Source organism: Mustela erminea, chromosome 19 (assembly GCF_009829155.1).
Source record: "Mustela erminea isolate mMusErm1 chromosome 19, mMusErm1.Pri, whole genome shotgun sequence".
Lineage (NCBI taxonomy): Eukaryota > Metazoa > Chordata > Mammalia > Carnivora > Mustelidae > Mustela > Mustela erminea.
The window spans coordinates 159,235-186,480 of NC_045632.1; the positions used below are offsets into that span (position 1 = coordinate 159,235).

At 46.0% G+C, this 27,246-nt stretch overlaps 1 protein-coding gene and 1 long non-coding RNA gene across 3 annotated transcripts in view; both read right to left on the bottom strand.

Annotated features, from left to right (window-relative positions):
* Positions 1–11,442, bottom strand: part of LOC116579663 (spermatogenesis-associated protein 31E1-like) — a 104,186-nt gene extending 92,744 nt beyond the window's left edge. The window contains exon 1 of one of the 2 annotated variants that reach the window (XM_032325236.1): positions 11,377–11,442. The gene's annotated coding sequence lies outside the window, so the exon portion shown is untranslated. The remainder of the gene's footprint in view (positions 1–11,376) is intronic. The other variant, XM_032325234.1, reaches the window with a different exon arrangement.
* A 2,121-nt stretch (positions 11,443–13,563) lies between these two features.
* Positions 13,564–25,628, bottom strand: LOC116579665. The gene is made up of 3 exons (XR_004281368.1): positions 25,487–25,628; positions 16,106–16,298; positions 13,564–13,596 (listed from the first exon to the last, which is right to left on the bottom strand). It is a non-coding gene; the product is annotated as an uncharacterized LOC116579665 (long non-coding RNA).
* Positions 25,629–27,246: the final 1,618 nt, after the last annotated feature.

The window sequence follows — 27,246 nt, forward strand, 5'->3', positions numbered from 1 at the left end:
AATGAATATCCAGTGGGGGAAAAAAAGACAGTCTCTTCAACAAATGATGTTGTGAAAATTGGACAGCCACAGACAGAAGCATGAACAAGACCACTTTCTTACACCATACATGAAAACAAACTCAAAAAGGATGAAAGACCTAACTGGGAGGAAGGAATCCATCAAAATCCTAGAGTAAAACACAAGCAACAACGTCTTTGACCTTGGCCAATATAGCTTCTTGCCGGAGGGAAGGGAAACAAAACCCAACATGAATCATTGGGACTTCATCAGGAAAAAAAAGCTTTTGCACAGCAAAAGAAACAATCAAAAAAACTGAAAGGCAGAATACAGAATGGAAGAAGACATTTGCAACTGACCTATAAATAAAGGTGTAGTCTCCAAAATCTAAGAAGAACTCATCAAACTCAATTATCAACCCCCAAAAAAGTCCAATCAAGAAATTGCCAGAAGAAATGAACAGACAAATCTGCAAAGAACACATAAATGGCTTACAGACACATGAAAAAAAAATCCTCAACATCACTCTTCATCAGAGTAACACAGATCAAAACCATCATGAGATACCACCCCACACCAATCAGATTGCTCAAATGAAGAGCTCAGGAAAGAAGCTGTTAGTAAGGATGCAGAGAAAGGGGAAACCTCTTACACTGCTGGTGGGAATGTAAACTGGTGCAGCCACTCTGGGATTAGTACAGAGGTTCCTCAGAAAGATAAAAATAGAACTACACTATGAGCCAGCAGTTCAGTACAAGGTATTTATAGAGGGTAAAAATATAGTGATTAGAAGAGGCACATGCCCCCAGTGTTACTCCAGCAATGTCCACAAAAGCCAAACTATGGAAAGAGCCTTGATGTCCATTCACTGATGAATGAATCAAGAAGACTTGGTATACATACTCAATGGAATATTACTCAGCCAACAACAACAACAAAAAAAAAAACCAAAAAACAAACAAACAAAAAATGGAAATATTTTCCCTTGCAACAGTGTGGATGGAATTGGAGGATATTATGCTAAGTGAAATAAGGCACTTAGAGAAAGGCAAATACCGTAATATTTCACTCCTATGTGGAATTTAATATACAAAACTGATGAATATAGGGGAAGGGAAAGAAAAATAAAGCAGGCTAAACAGAGAGAAAGACAAACCGTGAGAGACCCTTAACTAAATAGGGTATATACTGAGGGTTGCTGAAGGGGAAGTGGGTTGGGGGATGGGGTAATTGGCTGATGGGCATTAAGGAGGGACCTTGATGTCATGAACACTGGGTGCTATATAGACCTCATGAATCACTAAATTCTACCCCCTAATTAACAATACAGTGTATGTTGGCTAACTTGAATGTAAATAAAGCTAAAATATAAATGTAAAAAAAAAAGGTGAAAAAATGTAAAAAAAAAATCACTCTTTGCACTAGCTCTTTAAAAATATACAACTAGACAATTCTAGGGGAGACAAGATGGCGGAGAAGTAGGAGGTGCCACCATTTCAAACTGTCCCCTAAAGTGAGCCGATAAGCATACCAAAGAACTCTGATCGCCCATGAAATCAGCCTGAGATCAGAATTATACACATCTGGATCTCTATGGGGGCAGAAGACACAAGTGGGCAGGTAAAGTGGAGTGGGAACATCAGACTGATATCAGAAGATAAACAAAAGGGGAGAGAGCCACCAGAAGCCACCCATTGGAAAGTAATACCCCAATACGAGAGTGCCCTGTGATTGGGGACCAGCATTGACTTGGAGTCTGGTTGAAAGCACTTAAAAAGAGCAAAGATCATAGGGGGAAATTGGGGGAATCAGGCAGATAGGGACAGGGGCTTAAGCCCGCCAACCCAAGATGCCACCGTGGGCGCTGAGCCAGACAGAGTGCAGCAAAGAAGCCATGTCTTGGTCCTGGAGCCACTGGGAGCCTGAAGGTGCCTGGGTGGCAGCGCCCATGAGGGTGAGGGAGCCCCGCCAGCCAGCAGGCAGAACCACAACCTTTTGCACTCTCCATGCTCGTGCCACACGACCAGAGTCTAAGTCGCCCCCTACACCTCCCCTGAGAGAGGTGTGGGCTGGTAACAGCCAGTGCTCTCTCAGACCCTGGAGAGTCTGAGCACTCCCAGCCTGGCCAGTGTGAAAATCTCAGTGCGCTGTCCCTGCTTGGGACCTCTCTGGCAGCCTGGAACTGCCCAGACAGCTGCGGCTAGTATTTCTCATGGTTTTGGGTACAAGGGGAGTTCCTCTGACCCCAGAGACCATGACTGGGAACGTGATCTGCCAGCAGCTGAGGGGGAATTTATGTGCTCTGGAGCACCCAGAGGGGAAAAGACTGAGCCTTCTCTCTGAAAAGGAGGTTTGGGTTCAGTTTGCTTTCCTCTAAACCTCCAAAAACCATCAAGAGCCACCAAGGGGAGAGAAGACAAATGAACGAACAAAAAAACCTACAGAGAACAAAAGCCTGAAAATCTGGTTTCCTCAGAGCCCACCCCCTTGATGGGGGCAGGGGGACATAACTCTAGGAACATCACTGACTGAAAACCCACGCGGCAGGCCCCTCCCCCAAAAAGGCACCCCCTCCCCCCAAAAATAGACAAAAGAATAACCACTGCTACTTCATAGATACAACTTTTAATTTGTTCCCACTATTCTGGTTCTTTTCATTTTTTTATATGTCTATAACTTTTTAACCTATTTACCATCACAATGAGATGTTCAGTACATCAAATTCCATAATAACATTTTAACCTGAACTTTTTGATACATATACCTGTGTTTTTCTTTTGATTTTCTATTTTTAATTTTCATTTTATTTTATTTTATTATTTTTTAAAATATTTATATAGAGGTAAGCTTCAAGGTAATTCCCTTTACCCAATCTATGCTACCCTATAGGTAAACCAGTTTTAATCCCCCTTTATCTTAATAAAGTTAAGTCCTTTAACAAAGATATCAAGACATCCAGGAAGAATCGAAATGAGCTTCCTTGCCTACACTGAGAATTTATAACCATTCTCCCATCTTTTTCTTCTGTCAGTGTTTCTATGTATTTGTTTTTGTCCTGGTAGTATATAAATCTTATACTTGGGGGGTTTTTTGATGAGGTTCTTTTTTTTTAATTTATTTTTTTTCTCTTGTCATCTACTTTTGTTGGTCTTTTTGTTTGCTTATGTTTGCATACTTCATAAATCTTACCTTGGGGCCCATTTGGGCTGGGCCTTCTCCTTTATTTTATATTTCTTCTTTCTTTCCTTTCTCTCTTTTTTTCTTTTTTCTTTCTTTTTGATGGAGACTCTTTATTGCTCAGAAGCGTTCCAGGGTGCACCTTGCCTGCACCACGGTCAATACATTCAGTTACACATTCGTTCAGCCATCTCTCATCAGAATGACTAGGAGGAGGAATGCCCAACAGAAGAAAAATTCAGAGACTGGGCCTTCTGCATCAGAGCTATTGGATATGGACATAGACAGTATATCAGAAAGGGAATTCATGCTAACAATTATCTAAGCAATAGTTAGGTTGGAAAAAGCCTTTGATGACAAAATGGAATTGATTAGAGCAGAAGTGAAAGACACCAGGGATGATGTTCACAATGTTCTCAATGAGTTCCAATCTAATCTAAATTCTCTAAAAGCTGGGGTAACTGAGGCAGAAGATAGAATTAGTGATCCAGAGGACAAACAGTTAGAGAAAAGGGATCAGGAGGAACCCTGGAACAAACAGATTAGAAGCCAAGAAAACAGAATTAGGGAAATAAATGACACCATGAAAAGTTCCAACGTCAGAATTAATGGAAAACCTGAGGGGGAGAAGAAATAAAGAAGACTAGAAGATATAGTTGAACAAATTCTCCATGAAAAATTTCCCAATCTCGTGAATGGAACAAGCATTCATGTACTAGAGGCAGAGAGGTTTACCCCCAAGATTATAGAATCCAGAAAGACCTCAAGACACCTGATAGTGAAAATGATGAATCATAATTGTAGACAGGAGCTCTTGAATGCAGCCGGGGCAAAGAAATTCCTTATGTACAGAGAAAGGCCCATCAGAATAATATCAGACCTGTCCACAGAAACCTGGCAAGCCAGAAAGGGCTGACAAGACGTATTCAGGGCACTAGATGAGAAGAACATGCAGCCAAGAACACTTTATCCAGCAAGACCGACGTTCAAAATGGATGGAGAGATAAAGAGCTTCCAAGAACGGGAAGGTTTAAAAGAGTATGCAACCAGCAAGCCGACACTACAGTAAATATTAAGGGGGGGGTTTCTATAAAAGAGGAAAAAACCTAAGAATATCATTAACAGAAATATATGGAGACAATTTATAGAAACAACATCTTCACAGGTAACATGATGTCAATAAAAACGTATCTCTCAATAATCACTCTCAATGTGAATGGCCAAAATGGGCCCATAAAATGATACAGGGTTGCAGATTGGATAAAATGACAGGACCCATCCATATGTTGTCTACAAGAGACCCATTTTGTACCTAAGGATACACCCAGACTGAAAGTAAAGGGATGGAGAAGCGTCTTTCATGGCATTGGGCCTCAAAAGAAGGCTGGGGTAGTGATTCTCGTATCAGATAAATTAGATTTTAAACCAAAGACTGTAGTCAGCGATACAGAAGGACACTACATCATTCTTAAAGGGACTATCCATCAAGATGATCTAACCATTGTAAATAGTCATGCCCCCAATATTGGAGCAGCCAATTATATAAGAAAACTGTTAATCAAGATAATGACCCATATTGATATGAATACATTAACAGTAGGAGATCTTAACATGCCACTGTCAGTAATAGATCATCCAAGCAGAATATCAATAAAGAAACAAGATCATTGAATGACACATTGGACCAGATGGATCTCATAGATATATACAGAACATTCCACCTTAAAACAACAGAATATTAATTTTTCTCGAGTGCACATGGAACCCTCTCCAGAATAGACCACATAGTGGGTCACAAATCAGGTCTCAACTGATACCAAAAAATTGAGATTATTCCTTGCATATTCTCAGATCACATTGCTTTGAAAATGGAGCTCAACCACAAGGAAAAGTTTGGAAGGAATTACAACACCTGGAAGCTGAAGACCACCTCACTTAAGAATATTTGGATCAACCAGGAAGTCAACGAACTTGAAAAATTTATGGAAACCAATGAGAATGAAGACACTTCGGTGCAAAACCTATGGGATACAGCAAAGGCAGTCCTAAGGGGGAAATACATAGCCATCCAAGCCTCCCTCAAAAGAAAAAAAAAAAAAAAACGGAAAATCCAGAATACACCAGCTGTCTCTACATCTTAAGAACTGGAGAATCAACAACAAATTATCCAACTCCACACAAAAGAAGGGAAATAATCAAGGTTAGAGCAGAGATCAATGAGACAGAAACTAGAGATACAGTAGAATTCATTAATGAAACTAGAAGCTGGTTTTTTGAAAGAATCAATAAGATAGACAAACCATCGGCCAAACTAATCCAAAAGAAAAGAGAGAAAGCCCAAATTCATAAAATTATGAATGAAAACGGAGAGATCACAACTAACACCAAGAAATTAGAAGCAATCATCAGAAATTATTATCAACAGTTACATGCCAATAAGTTAAGCAACCTAGATGAAATGGATGCATTCCTGGAAAACTATAAACTTCCAAAATTGAACCAGGAAGAAACTGACAACCTGAATAGACTGATATCTAGTAATAAGATTGAAGCAGTGATCAAAAACCTCCCAAAAAACAAGAGCCCAGGACTTGACATATTCCCTGGGTGCTGCCAGAAATCCTTCACTGCAGTAACTTCCAGAGTATAGATGGTCCTGTCTACTCAGGAAAATCCAAACCAGAAGTTCTCCCCAGCACTCAGTGGTCTCTACAATTCATAACTCTTACACATACAGAACCCCAAATAACCAGTACTGTACCGTAGGTAGGGAGAGCTCTATGCCCCTATTCAGCAGGAAGAAGACACAGAAGATGAGACGGTCCTCCTTCAACAACTTTAATGTCTGAAGGGTCTAAACTATTCAGGAGGACACGAGGAGGGAGGAAAAGGCTGGCTGAGGACAAAGCAGGAACTGGCACGCCACACCTCCCCTCCACAACATGTGTTATGGGTGACATTCCTCATGCACTCTGGCTGCCCTAAAGCCAAGGAGAGTAAAAAACAACAACAACAACAACAACAACAACAAAAACCTATTCTTCACAAATAGAGATCAACACTGCAAGACCTGAGTCTGCCTCAGTTTACAAATGTCCTAGTGATTTCCAGGAAGAGCCTTGCTTGTCAATAGGCTAGCTAACTTCCAGAGACCCATAACTCCGTTTCCTGAAGCCCCGACATCTCCCTCTCCTCCATGACACTGAGGGAGGCTGAGGCTGAAGGAAATGTCAATATGACAGAATATCTTTCAAACCTGCAATCCCTTGAGAAGGACCTGTGAGAGGAGGAAGGTAACATTCCTCCAGGAAATTCCCCACCATCATTCTAGTAATGCCTTCCTAGAAGGAAAAAGACCTGCACTTGACAAGAGAAAAAAACCTCCTGTATCCAGGGTGTCCTTTGGTCTCCTGCAACATTCTTGCAAAACCTCCCTTTTGCCTGATTTCCCCAAGTGCCATCCCGGAGAGTCAGCATCCAGTCACTACCCCAGCAAGCTATGTTTTCAACCCACAAGTCCTGGCCCTATCCTTTAATAAAAATCACCTTCTGCCAGCAAAGCTATCTCAAGACTTCTTTCTTGAACATCGGCCTTTAACGCCAATGTCTTTCCTACATCAGTTCTGTCTCTTGTAGGGCCCCTGTGGAAACAACCCTGCAACACGGGCCCATTTCTGTCAACTCTTCCAGCTCCATCCACCTAACCCACCGCACATTCTGTGTCCTCTGAGGACAGGACCCTTCTGTGATTCTTGCACTCAAACCCTCACATGGCCCTCTTTCAGTCCTTGACGTGGTTGATGTTGCCCTTCTGAAACTCCCCAGCATCCCACCCTCACTTTCTTTGTCTCGCAGGTTTATCTGGTCCACAGGTTCTCATCACCAACATCCTATAACCGGTTTCTGCTCCTGAGTACAAGACTCCATCCTTTTCCTTTGTCATCAAGCTCAAATCTTAACTCTCAGATGTTTGTCTCACAACTTTCAAAATTCTTTTTTCCCCTAATGCCTCTCTACCAGTTTCTATTCTCCCTTTTTCAAGCCCGCCTGCCGTCCCTCCCTCCCTCCTTCCTTCCCTGCATGATCTTTTTGTTCTTTGTATTCCTTCCTCCCTAGCCCTCTTTCCTTCTTTCGTTCCGTTCTGTTAGTCCCCACATAGCACTTCAGTACTTTTTCACCTAGTGTTCTGGGACTCATTCTGTGTGTACAAGACCCAGGAGCTCACGGCAATACGTTCCCTATTATAAAGAATGAAAGGATACCCACACGGGGGCATCTCAAAGGTCTGCTTCTCTGCAAGTCAACGGGAAGCTTCAGGGTCATGAACCCTGGCCTGGCACACTACAGCTGGACATGGGCTATGCTAAGCATTCCGCACAATCTCCTGTCATCCAAGACCCTGAGCATATGGACTGTCCTACCAGAAACCTGAAGAGTTTCATTTCTCGGCTGAAATGGGCCTCAAGTCAAGCCACCGCCTGAATGTCTGGAAAAGCCACTGGCTTCAACACGACTCACAGGTATATAGTCTTTGAAACAGAAACATCGAAAATATAATCAGCAGTTGACGTGGGTGTGAGGCTACCATGTAGAAAGATCTATCTGAATTCTGGAAAGGAACATGGCACGCAACTACAAGTGGCTTGCAGGGGTAGACGAAGCGACCATTCCTGAAGGAAGGGGCCGGAACACATTCCTTGAATCAGGAAGGGAGGAACATGAGTGTGCAATCCTGCCACAGCCCCTTCTGTTCTGGCCATTAGCAGAGGGTTCACACTGCACAGGAACCCGGCCAATGCTGGGGCACAGGATGGAGAGGTCTCACGTCCCTCACCTCACTCCATGTGTGCTCTGTCCTGGGAAGACAAACCTTGTATTTGTTGACAATGTGGAAGAGCCTTCGGCCATGTGTCCCTGATGCCAGGGACATCAGTGCTTGTTCATCCTGATCACAGCACACCCATCTGCCCAGTGTGGGATAGCCTTTAGTCGGGGCTCTAACTTCGGGAGACACGAGAGAACTCACCCATCTGAGGAATGGAGACATGACACACATAGAGGGAACAACCCCAGGGCACTGCTCAGCTCTGTACACAGCAAGACCACCGGAGACGCACCTCAGGGATGTAACGAAGGTGGGAGACCCTTCATTCAGAGAGCTCTGCTCTTCTTCATGTCCAGGACCTCACATGGGGTAGAAGCCATGTGCTGGGATTGTTGCACAAGGGCTCGCAGCAACATGCATCCCTTCGAGGCCATGGGCACGTTCCCACAGAATGAAACCGGTTGAATGTCATCTTCAGGGGAAGCATTTAGACCAGCCACACCCTTAGCCAGCATCCGAGGATCCACAACGGCAGGAACTCCGACAAATGTGGTCAACGTGGAAGAGCCGTTAGATACAGCTCTCACATTTGGAGGCACCAGACAACTCAGAGCAGAGAAACCTGTGTCTGTCATCACTGAGGCCCCGCCTGTACCCAGAGTGCCCACCTTGCCCACCACCACAGAAACCACACAGTACAAACCCTTTGTCTCCCGTCACTGAGGCAGAGCCTTCAGCCAGAAGTGGGCCCTTTCCCAACACCAGAGAACTCACACAGGGAGAGCCACTAGCGCGGTATCCTGGTGGGAGAAGCTTCAGGTGGGGCTCAGGCCTGAGGGTCCCGCTACCATCTCAGAGTGTGCTTCATCCCTCACACGGGAGTGAAGGTGCAGGCACCCCTGGGACCCCCTGCATCATCGCTGGGGCTGAATGCCGAGGACATCCCATATGGGAATCCCATTCCTCAGGGAGCCAACACAGGAAGGACCTGGGAGGATTCGCACACAAGAAAATCCTCCCGGTCTGATGAGCAAAGGAATGGGATCAGCTATCCCTTCTTCCCTAGCCAGCAACGACACCCTCACACCGATGAATCACTGATCCCAACGCAATGAGGGGAAATTCTTCCCTGGACACTCCCATCAGAGAATCACTGGGCAACTACCTCCCAAGGAATTCCTCGGGGTGACTCTGAGATACAAACTCAGACACTGCAAACACATATAGCAGGGCCCCATTCTGAGGGATGTGGAATGCGCTATTCCAATAGCTAGTAACCAATAGCTAGAAATCAAGCACATCTGCTCTGATCCAGCAGTACTTGCATAAAGGCCAGTCTCACCGAACAGGCAAGTGGGGTCAGGAAATAACACTGCCTGGGATCCATGAGAACATCAAGTCGAGGGTAAACTCAGAATCTCAGAACACAAGGCGATCGATGGATGTTCACGAAAACAGGAACCTATCCATGTAGGTAGATCGCAAGGATGAATGGCCACAAGATTCAACAAACACATGGTTTGTGACCTACCTCTCATGTGTCCTTCATTCTACTCATATTGTCCTCACAAAGTGCAAAGGATTTACAAATTAATTACACGCTTAGAAATAGCTCTATTTACTTCACTTATTGAAGAGCGACAGAGCTAGCAAGGGAGCAAGAACAGTTGCTGTCGGGCAGCGAGGAAGATGGAGAAGGGTGCCCAATACAGGGCTTGATCCCCCAGGATCCAGGGATCCTGACCTCAGCCAAGGGCAGATGCTTACCCAACTGCTCCACTTGGGGGCTTGCAAATTAATTTCATCTTCTACAAATGTGTTCTTTGGAAGACCTGTTGGGACCAGGGCAGGAAAACCTCGACAGGTCAGCATCAGGCAGTGAGGGCTTCCTCCCCGTCTATGAGAACATGGGGACCAATGGCTTTTCTCCACCACCAAGAACAGTGACGTATCTCTGAGCCTGAGAGGGTGAACGACCACTGCAGACGTGGAAATCCTCCCCGATTCGGAAGATTTTAGAACAGGAGGGGGTTCTTACACTCCCTTCCATAAAGACAAAGCCTGTCCAGGAATTCCTGTGAGGTTCTTTCAGTTAAGGGACCAAAGTTTGGCTTTGGCTCAGGTTATGATGTCAGGGTTATGGGATTGAGCCCTGAGTCAGGCTATGGAAGGCATGGGGAGCCTGCTGAAGGATCTCTCTCATCCTCCACAACTCCCACTCCCCCCAAAAACGAAATAGGGGAGAGAGAGAGAGAACATGTGCTGAAGTCCAATCAGACATCCATTTGTAAAGAGGCCCAGGATTCTTTGCTCTAGATGAATGGCCCAATAAAGCAAGTGTGGGCAGAACATCGATCATCGAGAGAATGTTTATTTATTAAGTTTTATTTTATATAAAATAATTTATTTTTTATTAAGTCAGTCGTGTGTTTTATTAAGTCAGGCTGCAATAACTCGGAACTCTGCTACCAGGGGCAACCTGGAATTCAGAAGTTTTATGTAGGGCAGGAACTTGCAGAACCTTCTCCATATGTGCCAAGAAGTAATTTTCCCCCACAGCCAACTCTAGACTTTCTGGTTAAGGGTACATCTCCAAGTTAATCGACAAGAAGAAGCTATCTTTTCCTCTGGAAGAAAGACAGAAGCCGGCAAGAAAGACAACCAGGTCAAGGCCTGAACCTCAACCCAGGCTGGAGTCTCAGAAGCAAGACAACTTACCACTGCTATGCATGTGCACCAGGGAGATGACAGTGGTCACACTCCTGGACGTGATGCACTTCCATCTGCACTGAAGAGACAGAGACCAGACGCTTTGGATGCTGCCCAGGAGGCCATGTCCCCTGAGCCTCGAAGCACCACCTGTAAAAACAAGGAGAACATTCAGTCGAGGTCTCAGGACCCACACGTGGGGATACATGGAGTCACCCATGACAGAAGGCAGGCCCCTCCCTCCCAGTAGGGAGTGCAGGCTCAAGGAGGCCAAAACCACAGGGCCCCGCCATCTGTCAAAGTCATAGCTCCTGGAAGACCTTCCCCTAATAAATGCGTAGAGATTAAACATAAAGTCGATCATCGAGAGAATGTCTATACAAGTTCAGGCTGCAATAACTCAGGATTCTGCTACTAGAGGCAACCAGGAGTTCAGAAGTTTTGTGTGGGGAAGGGACTTGAAGAACCTTCTCCATATGTGCCACTAAGTCATCTTCCTCAAGCAGCAAACTCTAAACAATGTGGGTAAGGGTACATTTCCAACTTAATCGACAAGAAGAGGGTATTGTTCCCTCCATAAGAAAGACAGAAGCCAGCAAAAAAGATACCCAAGTCAAGGCCTGAACCTCAACCCTGGTGGGAGGTTCAGAACCATGACAACTTACGACTGTGATATACATGCACCAGGGAGATGACAGAGGTCACATTCCTGTATATTTGGCACTTGAATCTGCACTGAGAGACAGAGGCCAGACACGTTGGATGCTGCCAACGAGGTCAAGTCACCTGAGGTTCGAAGCACCACCTGTAAAAACAGGGAGAGCATTTAGTTGAGGTCTCAGGACCCGCACTCAGGAAGACACAATGTCACACAAAACTGAAAGCATGCCCCTCCCTTCCAGCATAGAGCACGAGCTCAAAGAAGCCAAAACCACAGAATCCCGAAACTTAAAGATTTAGCATTGCTGCTGGCAGACCTTCAAATGATACATGCACGGTCAACTGGCTACCGGGAGTTCCATGATATCTTTTCCAGACCCAATCAGGAGGATGTGGGCCAGGAAATGGCCCAGAGGTCAATCACCATGTGCAACTAGTGACAGGAGTCTAAATAAAGTTTCTGCTGCTCCCATAACCGAACAGAAGATCTGCATAAACCCTATTTCAACTGCATTTTGCATGACCATCCTAGGGTTGCTTACTTCTCCTTGAATCTTCGTTCACCTTTGACATGCATTCTCATTCCTCTACCCTGTAACTTCAATGACACGGAACTCCCATTGGAGATATGCATATACTCTACCTCCTCAATGTCTTTTCTACTCTATGTGAGTGACTCTGTTAGTCTTGCTTCCTTTCTTTCTTCACAACTCTATTTGGCTGAAATGAGCCTCTGGTCTTTCCTTTCTAAGACATGCCTCTCATGGACCCTGGAACTCAAAAAAAGAAATAAAAGAACCAACAACTAATCACCACCCAATATGAATGTAACCTATCCTTGGAGATCGAAGATGCTTCACTCCTAACCAGAGACTATGCTACTGACCTAAAGGGCAAACCCTCTAACAACCAGCTTCTAGAGGATTCTGAGACGATTTGGGGTATATTTCTGACAGGATTTTCCCAATCCAAAAACACTGCTACCCTACAAAGTGAGGCCCCCAAACCTGATTGTGAACTAAACAGATTCAGAGCTTTACGGGACCCATTGTGAGGCACAGAAATGCCTGGCGGTTGTGGCAGTGTGTGCCAGTCCACATGGCTGATGGATTTCAGTTCAACAGATTTGGGATGGTTTCTTAGATGCAAGAAGGCAGCTGCAAGCACACTTGGTTTCTTAGCATCTATTCTAACTAAGCCTGGCAGGCATAGTGACAGACCGTTCCATACAGATTTTGAAACCCTGCTGTGCTGGAACTTCTCATGAGGAATCTCTAGAGTGAACTTTCAGTAGTGTGTCCAGGCCAAAGCCAAACGCAATACTCCCATCAGACTTGACTGCAATACCTATCGATTTGGGTAGATTCCTCTTCTCAAGGTCCCCCAAATATCCTGAGGTTCCTATACCTACCAACAGGTAACATTCCCTACTCATCTGGCACTGGCTCCTGAGCACTGTGTCATCGAGGTGTGAAGCCACTATTGCCAAGGCACACAGTCACCCTTAATTCCTGAAAATTGTCTGGTCATTATCTGAGTCTATACACATTACTGTCAAATTGGACATTTCACTCAATGTTTCCAGCGGTGTCCTGTTAACAAGAAAAAGGCTCTTGTGCTGAACTTACGCCAATTATCCTAAGTACCTTGGAAGAAAGAATTTTCCCTGAGAGTTTCTGAATGATGGAGGGTTCAGGAAGGGAGAGAAGTTAAATTTTCCCATTTGATCACACAGAAGTATTTCATCACATTTCTGTAGATCATGGATATTTTCAGATACAGCTTCCCTAAGTCTGGGAGAAGAAATATTAAAGAACCAGCAACATTTCAAACAAGAGTCACAAAGGTAGGCTCATGTTCCTCAACTCACTCAGTCCCCCTTTACTAATGCTTGCTTGGCGTGAATGCAGCTTTTCCATGAGTTCTGCAAATCCGTACCCAGTTGAGTTTGAGAATTTTCATGATCAGACACTAAGACCCCACAAGACACATCACCGTGTATAGTCACAGGCATTTAATGGCAAAGTAGGGATAAAAGGCCTGTGGACACACACTTAATGAGATATATTTTCACCTAACATAGAAGGCAATACATCAACATGGAAGCAGAGAGGCCACAAGACCTGCATCCTGGTCGCCAGGGCATGGGGTGTCCATGAGTTTCCGTATCTCCACGCCAAATATGCTCATGTCTTCTGAGCTAAGGTTTCTGCTTCTAGAATTTTCTCCCAAGGAGAAAACCAGAGGGGTTGTAAAGGATTTGCAACAGTGTTTATGGAGGCTTCATGGATAATGGCCTGGAAGCCATTATCCATAAACAGTGTTTACAGAGGCTTCCTCGATAATAGCCTGGAAGCCTGGAAGCCCTGCAGCTCAACGCCTTGCCCAAGGCCCACAAACCTGTTCAGTGCCCCCTTTGCATCCACCATAGTCAGGCAGGTCTAGCCCTTTCTCCCCCAGTTGCACAGCACACCCTCTCCTGGTGTCCACCAGGTGGCTCGGCCTCTGTGTTCCATGTCCTCAATGGATCTTTTTGGAAGAAGGTAACCCGCATAGTGGTGGAAAGAGCAAATATACTCCTTCCCATCCTTTCTCCCTCCTTGCACCCAACCAAGGTTTCTGCAGAGACATGCAGATGGGGTTCTTCTTTTGTGGTGCCTCCAAGAATCCCCTTGCACAAAACCTGAGCCTTAGCACTTAGCAGGCTATTTTGGTCTCTACCCCCACCGCCCACCTCAGCCACAGGGCAGCATTCCACCTGCCAGCCTCCTCAGAAAGAACTCCCGCACCCTAGCTAGCTGCTCTCTGTCCAATGCCCAGGTGCTGACCTAGGGATTTGAAAGTAAACTGGATGAGGAGACACGCCCATCGCACCCAGGTGCCAGATTGCATGCCACACCACACCGTCTACTTCAGGGTTGTGGTGACGGCAGACTTGGCACTGTGTGCTTTTTGACATGAGACATGCCAACCCTACAATGCAGCACAGAGCACAGAGCCAGGCTTCAGCCCCCCAGTGACCTGGCTGGCTGCTGTGGCTGCCTGGGCCTGCCTGCCTCCCTCCCTCCCTGGCTTCAGTCCTTTTCTATGAGGATCTGCCTGGGCCCTGGGGCTCTGGCTCTGCTCCAGTGCCCTGAGCCCTGGGTGTAGACTGTCAACAGGCAGTTGAGGAGCCGCAGACTCTGGCTGGCAGGCCCTGTGTTCCCCCTCAACCCAACCACCGTGGTAACCAACGTGGGCCCAGGTGCCAGATCAGACTGCAGCCCTCTGCCTTCCTGCTCAAATGCAGGGGGCTCCTCGGAATCAAGGCATGTCAGCCCCAAATACCTGCTCCCTTACCCCCTCCCCACCAGCCGAATAACCCCTAGGGACAGATGTATAGAGAAGCCAACATAATCTACACTCCAGGCACTGCATTTCACTCAGCCTCTCATGGTACGCAGGTGGGTCAGAGCAGGATTCAGCGTAACAGCACAAATAACGCTTGATTAGTGAGCAAATGTGTTTCTCCCAGAGCGGCAACATTTCCAGATACCCTGCAGCAGGCCTGGTTGTCAGCCTACCTGTGCTCCAGTAAGAGCCTTGCTCTGACATTGATGAGCAAGCCACAGACCAAGAGTACCTCTGCAGGTAAATGGGCCCAAATGTAACCTGGATCCTTTCATTTTGCTGTTTTGATTTTGCTCCAAAGTCCAGGAAGATAGCTCTGGGGCATGGATGGGGCTCTCCGTTCAAGAGCACAGGCAGTAAATGAGCCATATGTTCCCCTCAACACCACTCCTGGGACAGGCCAAGTCAAGCTACTACCTGTGTGCAACCCTGTGGCCTCAGCGGCCAAAGAACAGCCTGCTCCCTGGATGTGGAGAGAACAGGGATGCAGTCCCTGAGCCACACATTCTGAAGCCAGAACTCTAAGGGAACTATGCATGTGGGCTGGTGGTAGCACAGAAACTGGCAGGCACCACACGGCCCTGAAAGCCACGCAGGCTCCTGGCAGCCTCAGAGTGGGAGTCCAGTGCCAGCTCTGCATTCCAGATTGCCCCTGATGTGTTCTAACTCAGACCTAAGCTGGAACCCTTGTGGTCCCTCCAAGTTCAGGTGGCATAAAAAGGGCCTATAGTAGTTGGGGTGGCTCTGGGAAGGGAACCCCCTGAGACAGATCCCAGGATGAGGCTGGATGGCATATCAGGGGCTCACTGAGATGGGAACCCACAGCAGATTGCTGTGGGAACAGGGAGCCCAGTGTCTGTGGGGGGTGTCCACATCACTGCCTCAACAGCTCTGTCCCTGGCAAATGACTGAATCTGTCTGTGCGCCATGTTTTCTGTAGAACTGGGCCTCACAGCACTTTGTCCCCCAGAATTTGGTTGAGGATAAACCAAGACAATGAACAATAAGCACCTCACCAGTGCTTGGAACAGAAGCGCCATCCATGAAGACACATCTCCCTAGGATTGCTTGGTAGGAAACGTGTTTTGGAACCCCTGGCTCAGCTGATCATGTGGTCTTGAACATCAGAGAAAAAGCAACTGGCTTCAGGGAGCCTCCCTCCAACATGGTGACTCAGAGCCACCCTGATCCAGTTACACAACCTCCTCTCCAGGGACATTCCTGCCTTTCTGGTAAATATCGGGATATGCAGACACACTACCCTGCAAGCCCTGCCCCAGGAAGTCTTGGGCCCAGCTGTTTTCCCACATCACCAGGACAATGGACCTGGGTCTCTGGCCTTACCTCACTTCTCAGTGGTGATGATGGTAGCCTCTAGGGGCTCCCCAGCCTTGCCTCATCTTGATCATCAGCCTGAAGATGTATGCTGACTCTGGGGCCAGATCGGTGGCCATGAATCGCCTCACCATAGCTCCCATCTCCACTGTGGTGAACGTGCTGGAGTTGCTGTTGGCCAGGCAGTAGGCGGTCTGATACCCTATGGGTGGGACAGGAGGGCCACGCATCAGTCTCATCACTCCACTTGGACCCCACATTCCAGCCACCACCACTCTGCCGTGTTTCCACCACGTCCTTCCTCCTCTGCCAGGATCTGAGAGGAATGGCACAGCCGCAGTGGCACATGGAGCCTCTGAGTGCTGGGCCCCCATGACTCTCGTTCCCCTTCATCCATCCCACCACCAAGATATGGAAACAGTTTCATCTTTAGTGATTGAATACTTACATAAAACCCTAGTACTCATCATATCAGCCATTTAAAACCTCCCAAAATACCAAGGTCCAGAACCAGATGCCTTTCATGGTAAATTCTACCATTCAGGGAAGTATTCATACCAGTCCTTTGCCCGCTTTTCCAAAAAACAGAAGAGAAAGCTTCTAAACCCACTTGCTGAGGCCAACATTACCCTGATACAAAAATAAACGAGGACACTCCAAGAAAAGAATCTTACAGTCCGATATCCCTGATAACCATACATGCAAAAATGTTCAATAAAATACTAAAAACCCAAGTTCACCAATATGCTGAGATGATCATATACTATGATCAAGTGGGATCTTGCAGGAATGCAACGATGGTTTACAGGTGCAAATCGATCAAAGTGATATAGCACATTAACAAAATAAAGAATAAAAATGATGTGATCATCTTAAAAAGCAGGGAAGCAATTGACAAACTTTAATATACGTTTGCAATCAAAATTCTCAACAGAGCATGTAGACCAGGAACATACCTCAACACCAAAAGGGCCATATATGGGCCACCTGGGTGGCTCAGTGAGTTAAAGCCTCTGCCTTAAGCTCAGGTCATTATCCCAGGGTCCTGGGATCAAGCCCCACATTGGGCTCTCTGCTCAGCAGGGAGCCTGCTTCCCCCTCTCTCTGCCTCTCTGCCTACTTGTGATCTCTCTCTCTCTCTCAAATAAATAAATAAAATCTTTATACAAAAAAAAGGCCATATGTGACAACCACACAGATAACCACACAGATACTGAAAAGTTTTAGCTCTTACTATTTCCTCTAAGACCGCCGAAGTTAGAAACACTGCCACTCTTTCCTTGCCACTTTTACTGAACACAATAATTAAAAATCCAAGGCAGAACAATTATGCAAGAAGATAATCAGAAGGCATCAAAACTGGAAAGAAAGAAGTAAAATGGTCACTATTTGCAGATGATACAGAATATAAGGAAAACCTCAAAGAAGCCAGTGAAAAATTGTTCAAACTATGACTAAATTCAGTAAAGGGACAGGGTACAATATCACTACCCCAAAACCTGCTGCATTTCTATACACTAATAACGAATCATCAGAAAATAAATTAGGAAGATCATCCCACCTGAAGATGCATCAAAAAGAATAAAATACCCAGGAATACACTTCACCAAGAGGTAAAATCTTGTATAATGAAAACTACAAGACAGTAAGGAAAGAAACTGAAGGCAACACACATAAACCAAAACATATCACGTATTCATGGGTGAGAAGAAATAATAGTGGTAAAATGTCCATACTTCCCTAAACCATCTATGTTGTAATACCTATCAAAATTCTTAGGACATTTTTCACAGAAAGAGAACAAAAGGATCTAAAAATTTCTATGATGCCACAAAAGACTCTGAATACCAGAGCAATCTAGAGAAAGAAGAACCACACTAAAGGCATTGCGCTTGCTCATTTCAGACTAATGACAAGCCTTGAGAATCAAAATAATCTGGCATTGTCATAAAAACAGACACACACATCACCAGAAGATAGGAGAGAGCACAGAAATAAAAACACACATCTATGGCCTGGGACCTTTATGACAAAAGAGCCAAGAATAAACAAGGGGAAAGAAACAGTCTCTGTCATCAATGGTGCTGGGAACATTGGAGAGCCACAGGCAAAACAACGAAACTGCATCATTCTCTTATACCATACCCAAAATTTAACTCAAAATGGGTCAAATACTTGAATATAAGTCCTGGAACTATAAAACCTGTAGCAGAAAACACAGGGTTTGGAAAGGTCTTTGACATAGGTCTTGGTAGTGGTGCTTTTAAGCTGATACCAAAGTAAAAACAAACAAAGAAGCAAAGTGTGGGCCTACATCAAACTATAAAATGTCCAAAAAACAAAGGAAACCATCAACAAAATAAAATGGTAACCTAAGGTATAATATTTGTAAATTATATATCCAGTAAGTGGTTAATGTTTAAAATATAAAGAACTCATGCAACTCAACAGCAAAACAAAACAAAACACACAAAAGAACCAAAACCTCCACAAGTAATCTAATGTAACAGCAGCAGATCCAAATAGACATTTTCCTGAAGAAGAAATACAGATGGTCTACACGAACACGAAAAGATGCTCAACATCATTAATCATCAGGGAAATGCAAATCAAACCAGAATGAGGCACAACTTCACACCTGTCAGAAGAGTCATTATCAAAAACACAAGAAATAGCAAGTTTTGGTGAAGATGTGGAGTAGAGGAAAACTCTAATGCACCATTACTAGGAATATAAAAGGGTGCGGCCACTATGGAAAACAGTACAGAAGTTCCTCCAAAAAATGAGAAACAAAACTACCAAAGGAGCCAGCAATTCCTTTTCTGAGTATTTATCTGAAGGAAATAAAAATACTAACTCACAAAGGTGGATTCACCCCTGTGTACACTGCGGGATTATTTACAACAGTGAAAATAAAGAAACAACCTAAATGCCATCAGTGGATGAATGAATAAGGAAACTGTGGTTGATAAACACAGTGGAATTCTACTCAGCCATAATAAAGGATGAAATCTTTCGATTTACAACATGGTGGTCCTTGAAGGCATTATGCTAAGTAAAACAGGCCAAAGACAAATACTAGTAATCACATGTAGAACCTTAAACAAAACAAAAACAAAAATATGAGCTCACAGACATAACAGATGGGGGGTGGCAGAAGTTTGGGGTTGGAGGTGGGAGAAATGAGTGAAGGGGTCAAAAGGAAAAAAGAAAACAAGCCCAAATATAGCATCTTTTTTTTTTCAATTAAGTAATCTGTACCCCCAACATGGCTTAAACTCATAACCTGGAGATCAAGAGTCAGACACTCCTCTGACCCAGGCAGCCAGGGTCCTGGAATTGTAGCACCTTCTGATACTCAATGTATGGAGAAAGGGGAAACTAATTTAATCTATGGTATTTTGAGGGCTAGGTATGTTTTGGTAAATGTAAGAAGTAAAGAACACATTCTTCAGGGTCACACACTCAGGACTATATCTAGTTCTAACATTTATCATGACACTGAGCAAGTACCTTACCTTTTTAATGTAATTATTTATTTGAGAGTCGGGGGGGCATAAGCAGGGGGGGACATAAGCAGGGGGAGGGACAGAGGGAGAGGGAGAAGATGACTCCCCACTGAGCAGGGAGCCTGACCTGGGGTTCGATCCCAGGAACCTGGGATTATGTCCTGAGCCAAAGGCAGAAGCTTCAATGACTGAACCACCCCAGTGCCCCTACTTAACCTCTTTTCTACCTGTTTTCCCACCTCTGAGGATATTATGAATATTTGCTTTTAGAATAGCTTCTATTTAAATTTAAGAATAGTTTTTAGAATTGAGTGAAATAGAGATCACTTAGAATAGTACCTATGAGAGTAAGGCCTCAAAAAATGTTGTAAAAATCTTATTCTGGGGGTACCTGGGTGGCACAGTCAGTTAAGCAGCTGACTCTTGATTTTGGCTCAAATCAAGAACCCAAGCTCCTGGGAGAGAGCCCCACACCAGGCTCCACAATCAGTAGGGATGCTGCTGGAGGATACCCTCCCTCTGACCCTCCCTTCTCTAGCGTATGCTTGTGCACTCTCTTTCTGTCTCTACAATAAATAAGTATGTTTTTAAAAACCTTATCCTGAACATTTGCTGGTTGCACAATCATTTTCATAATTGGGCAGTATCTCCTAGTTTATAAAGCACTTTTATACACATTCTCGTATTGAAGTCAGGATATGGTCATGGGAGAAGAATTTATTGTGTTTATTTACAGAGGAAAAAAAAAAAAGAAAACCAGACTTAGAACAAAGGTGTGCTTTGTTCATGGCTGCAGAGCTAACAGATGATCTTCTGATTTTCAGTCCAATGGAGGAGAAAAAGAAAAAATCCAAACACTGTAACAAGAGCCAATGAAGGGCACTACAACTGATAATGGAATTAATGCAGTAAAACGATGCAACATTTATAAATATTTACCCACCCAGCAGTGCAGCAACTAAATATGTAGAGCATATATGAACAAACCTAAGAGAAGCAATCAGCACCAATACCATACTTTAATACCTCACACTTCTCTCAATGATCCCCCATCCAGACAGAAGATCACAACGGAAACATAAGCCTCAGACAACCTGTTACTTAGATGGACTTGACAGATACACACAGAACCCTCCATCCAAAAGCAGCAAATGGAATATACTCCTCTCAAGTGCCCCTAGAACGTTCTCCACCTTAGATCATATGTAAGGCCACAAGACAAGTCAATAAATTCCAGAAGCCTAGAAATTTCCCAAATGAGGACTGAAATCAAATCAACCATCTTTTCCAACCACAGTGGTATAGAACTAGAAATCAATTACAAGAAGAAAACTGGAAATTCATAAACACAGAGACTAAAAAACATGCTACTGAACAACCAGTTGGGTTTATGGGCAAACCAAAATAGGAACACAGAAATACTTTGAGGTAAATGAAAAAATAATACAATGAAACAAAACTCACAGAATGCAGTAAAACAGGTTCTAAAATGGGGCACCCGATTAGGCGATTAGTCTAGTCGATTAGTCAGTGGAGCTCTGTGACTCTTGATCTTGTGGTTTTGAGGTTCAACCCCACACTGGGCATAAAGCTCACTTTATTTTTTTAAAGATGTCATTTATTGATTTGACACAGAGCGGGAGAAAGAGACAGACAGACTGAGCAAAGTGGAAGGAGCAGCAGGCAGTAGAAGAGGGAGATACGGGCTCCCCATGCTGCCCAGGGAGCTCATGCAGGGCTCAATTCCAGGACCCTAGATTCATGACTTGAGCCAAAGGCCAACACCTAACAGACCAAGCCACACAGGCAGCCCTTAGAGCCAAGTTTAAAAAAAAAATGTTGTTCTAAGATGGAAGTTTATAGTTATACAGACCTAACACAAGAAACAAGAAACATCTCAAATAAGCAACCTAACTTGATACCTCAAGGAAACAGAAAAGAACAAATAAAGTCCAAAGTTAGTAGAAAGAACACATCATAACTTAAACAAATGAAATACAGACTAAAAAGACAACAGAAAGATATATATTAAAAAAAAAAAAAACAACAAGAACAATAACAGATCAACAAAGAGCTGGTTCTTTGAAAAGAACAAAGCTGACAGAGTCTCAGCCAGACTCAAAGAAAGAGGACTCGTCATCAGAAATGGAAGAGATGTTCCCTGAAACCACTGACATGTAAAGGCTCATAAGAATGTACTATGAACAATTACACTCCAACAAGCTGGATAATCCAAAAGAAAAGGATACATTTCCAGAAACATAACCTGCCAAGATTGAATCTAAAGAAACAGAAATCTGAACAGACCAATGAGCAGTAGAGAGATTAAATAAGAAATCAAAAACTTCCAACAAGCAAAAGTCCAGGACCCCATGGTTTCACCGGTGAATTCTACAAATCATCCACAGACAAAAATGAATACCAATCCTTCTCCAACTCTGCCAGAAAAACAAGATGAAGGAATGCTCCCCACCTCATTTTAGGAGGCCAGCATGGCCCTTATCGAAACCTCCCAAGGCGCCCCAAGAAAATTACAGACTAGTATCTGTGATGAACGTAAACATAAAAATCCTCACCCAAATATCTGCAAACCAAATTCTACAATACAGGAAGAGGTATGATCCAGTAAGATTTATTTCAGGGATGCAATGGCGGTTCAACATCCACAGATCAAACTAATGTGCCGCATTCACAAAACGAAGGATCAACATCATAGGACCATCTCAACAGATGCAGAAAAAGCATTTGATAGCGCTGCTACCAAATCACTGCCCCCCCACCCGTGCTTCTGCCGCCTGGCTGGTCCCCACACCCTGTACCACTGGCCACCCCACTGTGCCATCCCCCACTGCCACCCTGCTGCACCCCACACACCCACCGCTGTCCTTCCACCCCCCATTCCTGACAGGCCCCTGCCACCAGCGCTGCCACCCTCCACCCTGCTACTCCTCAGCAGTGCCCCTTTGTTCCACAATGGCTAACCCTCACCACAGCTGCTCTGCTGCCCTGCCGTTGCAACTGATGCCTTGCTGTGCCACCCCCAGTGTCCTTACTGCTCCCCTGTGCACCCCCCAGGACTCTGCCACCCTGTTGCGCCACCCTCCAGTGCTTCTACTGCCCTGGTGCCTGTTTCCAACAGCACCACCACTGCTACCGTGGTCACTCTGCTCCTGCCCATCTCCACTGCCCCACCCAGCCCCCAAGCCATGCTGTGCCATTGCCATGTAGCTGCTGCGTCACTGGTCCCTCCAACCACATCCAGGCCAGTCCCTCCCCGCTTCGCCTCCCTGCTTTGCCTCCCCATCTGCTGCCATCTCAAGTCACTGCCTTCCTCAAATCACTGCTGCCTCACTGCCCACCCCCCACCATTTCTTCACTGCATACTGTCCCCTTGTTACCGCGGCTGTGCAGAGCCCCTGCCCTGCCCACACAGCTATTAACCTGATGCTCTTGCCCTGCTGGTCCCACCAAACACCCCCGAACTGCTCCCGCCTGTCGGCCCCCCACCCCTGCTCCAGTGCCTCCAGATTCCCTCCCCGTTGACCTGCTGCTGACGCCCCACACATCCCAGCCTTCTCCTAATGCTGCTACTGCCTGGGTGCCCCCGCCTCGTGACCCTGCCGTTGGCAGCACACCCCTCATACTGTCCACCTTACCACCGCTGCTGCAGCTAAGCTGCTGCCCTGTGCCTGAGGCCACTGCTGACCTTCACTGTCCGGCCCCACTGACATGCACTGAGGCCCTACCCTGCCCTTCGTGCCCTACCTGTGCAGTTGCTGTGCCGCTGCCTCCCAGATGGTTCTGTCCCCCCTTCTCCACATGCCACCACCAACCGCCTGCCACCCCACATGCACCCGTGCAGCCGTGCTGTCCCACCCCGCCCACCACCATGCTCAGTACTGTCCTGATGCCCCACCACATTACTGATACCATCCCCATCTGCTCTCCCCACACCCCCACTACCAATCCCCTGCCCCTCATTGTCACTTCCCCCTACTGCTACCCTGCTTCTGCTCTGCTGCCACCCTGGGTCCCACTCTTGCCCTATATCCTGCTGCGTCCCTGTGTCCTACAGCTGCTGGTCTTCGTAGCCCAACCTTATGCAGCCCTGCCTTGTTGACTTGCATGACTGCCCCACCTGCCACACTACACCCCTGCTGTTCCTGCCCACCCCTTCCTGCAGCTACCACCTAGATGCTACCCTTGTCCCCCACTCTGGAGACTTCCCGATTCCTTACCCCTGTTGCCACACTGCTGCCACCCCATGAGTTCTACTACACCTTCCCCGCACTGGTACCACCAGGCTGCCCCCAAAACATGAGCCGCTCCCACCACGCTGCACCACCGTCCACAGTGCCCCCACTTACAACCACCATTGCCTCTCCGCTACTACCCTGGGTCCACGCTGCTGCTGCTAACAGTGGTCCCGCCCTGTAGACATGCACCAAGCCCAGCAAAGCCAGGCCCTTGCTTCGCTGCCTGACCCACCACACCATGACATTGACACCCCACTCACATCCTGCTAGTCCTGCCCACCCCCAAGGACACTACGGCCTAGCTACTCCCCTCCCCCCACTCCGATGACTCCTGGCTGCCAAGCGTGTGTCTGCCCAACCCATCCACCACCCCCGTGTGGCTACCAGCTTGCTGCCCCCCAAAAATGCACCCCTGCCACCCAGCTGTGCCCCCCCACAGGCCCCCTCACTGCCGGGCGGCCTCTGTCCTGTGCCACAGCCTCTGCTGCGCTTCGCTTCCCCGCCTCGTTGGCAAGCACTATGTGCAGGCCCAGCAACCAGCCAAGCTGTCTCTGTGCTGCTGCCTCAGGGCTGGTCTCACCCTCCCTATGCTGCCCTGCATTCCGCCCTATTCCACCCTCTATTCCACCCAACCCCTCCAGGTGCCACACTGCTGACCCCCTCAGAAGGCACACAGCTCCTGACCCACGGCCGCTACCCCTCCCTGCACCACTACTGACTGGTTGCTCCCTCCCCCGACTCTGGTGACCCCAGCTCTCTCCCCCACTGGTCCCGCCCCCATACCTGAGCGTTTTCACCTCTCTGACACCTCCTGGCACCCTTGCAGCCCTGCTACCCTGCCCACCACGCCAAAACACTGGCCTCCCGATGATGCCAGGCTGGTCCCTACCCTCCACCCACCACCACCGCCTAGCTGCTTCCCTCTCCCCTGGCTCCATTGTCTCCCCGCTGCCAGCCACATTACCGTGCTACTGGCGCCTTATCCACCACCTCCCCGTGCTTCCACCGCATTGCTACTGCCCACATACACCCCTGTCCCCCTTACCTCAGCTGCTGCCGCTCCGCTGCGGCCCTGTGGCCCAGGCCTCTGCTGCACTTCGCCTCCTGGCAACCTTGACGCGCACGATGGGCCCGCCCACCACCCGTCCTAACTGTTGCTGCCCCTCTGCCTGAGGCTTCTCCCACCCCTCACCTCCTCACCCCCTCACTCCCTCTGCTGCCGCCAAGATTCCGACCATCCCCCACAGGTGCCACGCAGCTCCCACCCCTCCCTGTACGACTACTGCCTGACCCCTTCCCCGCCTCTGGTGACCCCTGCTCCCTCCTCTGTGATCCCGTACCCCTACCTCAGTGTTCTCTCCCGGCTGCAAACCCCTCAGGCCCATGCAGCCCGGTCCACCACGCCCTGACGTTGACGATCCGCTAAAGCCCGGCTTGTCCCGCACCCAACCCCCCACTACTGCCTGACGGCTTCCCCTCCCCCCTGCTCCGTTGCCTCCCGGCTGCCAGGCATGTTACCGCTACTTCCGCTCTGAATATCCGCCCCCCTCCCCGCGCCTCCTCCACATTGCTACAGCCACATGCATCCTGCCACCCTGCTGTGCCCCTCACCCTGCCCCGCTTACCTCAGCTGCCGCAGATCCGCTGCAGCCCTGTGCCTCGGGCCTCTGCGGCGCTTCGCTGCCCTGCCCCCTTGGCGCGCAAGATGGTCTCGCCCACCACGCCTGCCCCCCCGCTGTTGCTGCACTGCTGCCTGGGGCTCCTCCCATCCCCATGGAAGCAAACGAATGTTACAAATTAAGGCTACTTTTTGTTGTTGTTCTGAACAATCAACAGATAAACATTTTCTATCACACCACTCTTTGTAATAGTGAATTCTATACAATTCTGTTATTAAAATGGCTAAAAGTATAAAATTATGTTTTTAATGTCATATAAGTGGACTTCAGAGTGAGATATGGAAAAGTCAAAGAAATAACAATTCTTGAAAGAAAGTGATGAAAATGGAAGAATTATTATTTTCTACCAGAGGATTTTCTCATAAGTAGAGAAAAAATTTTGATATATAAGGCATATGGAATGAGCCGTTGTAGTAAATTTTTTATTGTATGTATATAAATTGACACAAATAAATAGAAGTAACATACAATGAATAGATAAATTCTGTTCCAGGAACACACAGGCATTCCTGTTCCAAAACAATAAATAAACCTACTCTTATTCATCAATTGGTGAAATATGAAAATAACAATTATTTCAATAGATGAAGATAAAGCATTTGATTAAAAGTGTTAGTAATTAGATACAATGGATAATGGCATATGCAAGCTACATATAGAAAAACTCAATAATTTCTTTTACATATGTATGTAGCAAATGAGTTACAAAATGTAATCATTACATATGACCAACAAAAATGCTTGATTTTATAAATATAAACATAAACCTGAAATATGCTGCAAATATTAACCAGATAACATACTGTGAGAGATTTTTATTTACTCCTTAGAATGTTCTCTATATTTAAAATTTCTCTACAGTGAAACAACAAGACTACGTAGATTAGGAAAAGGAACATAGAGACCAGATCTCATTCACAACAGCAACAAAAACTTAAAATATCCAAGAGTAGCTTTATTTTTTAAAAGATTTGTTTATTTTAGAAAGAAACACTGTGTGTGTGTGTGTGTGTGAGAGATAGAGAGAGAGAGACAAAGGGGGAATGGGCAGAGACAGAGAATTTTCAAGCAGATTCCCTGCTGGCCACAGAGCCCAATTCTGGGCTGGATCCCAGGGATGAAAAGATCATGAACTGAGCTGAAGCTCAACAACTGAGTCACCCAGATGCCCCTTCAAGAGTGACTTTAAATGAGAAGAAATTAAAATTAGATCCATCTGAAATATGTAAGAATAAAAAGGAAGAGTAGGAGAAGGAAGAGAAAGAAGAAAGACAAGAGCAGAAGAAGAGTAGTCAAGGAGTAATATGAATTTTACTAAAGCTGGCATGGGACAAAACTAGAAAGAAAGAAATAACTTCATTAGTAGTATCTTTATGGTATAACCAAATGTAGTTTGTTTTTTATTCTATATGCTTGAAAAAATATCTTCCTATTTTTTATTTCATTTTTAACTTTAATATTTAACATTCAAAGAAATATTTTGGGACTTCAGGCAGGAATTTTCCTCAACCACACTGCATCCCCAAAGTTTTTCTATATGGTTAATCCCCCACCATATCTTAGGTCTTGGAGATGATCATTATTTTCTCTAACATGAACCAGTAATAATAGACATTCCTGCATCATGTTTGTTTCTTTTATTGTCCTTACCACAATAAGTCCTTATTAACTTAGTTATGTACATGTTAAATGTCTCTTGATCCCTC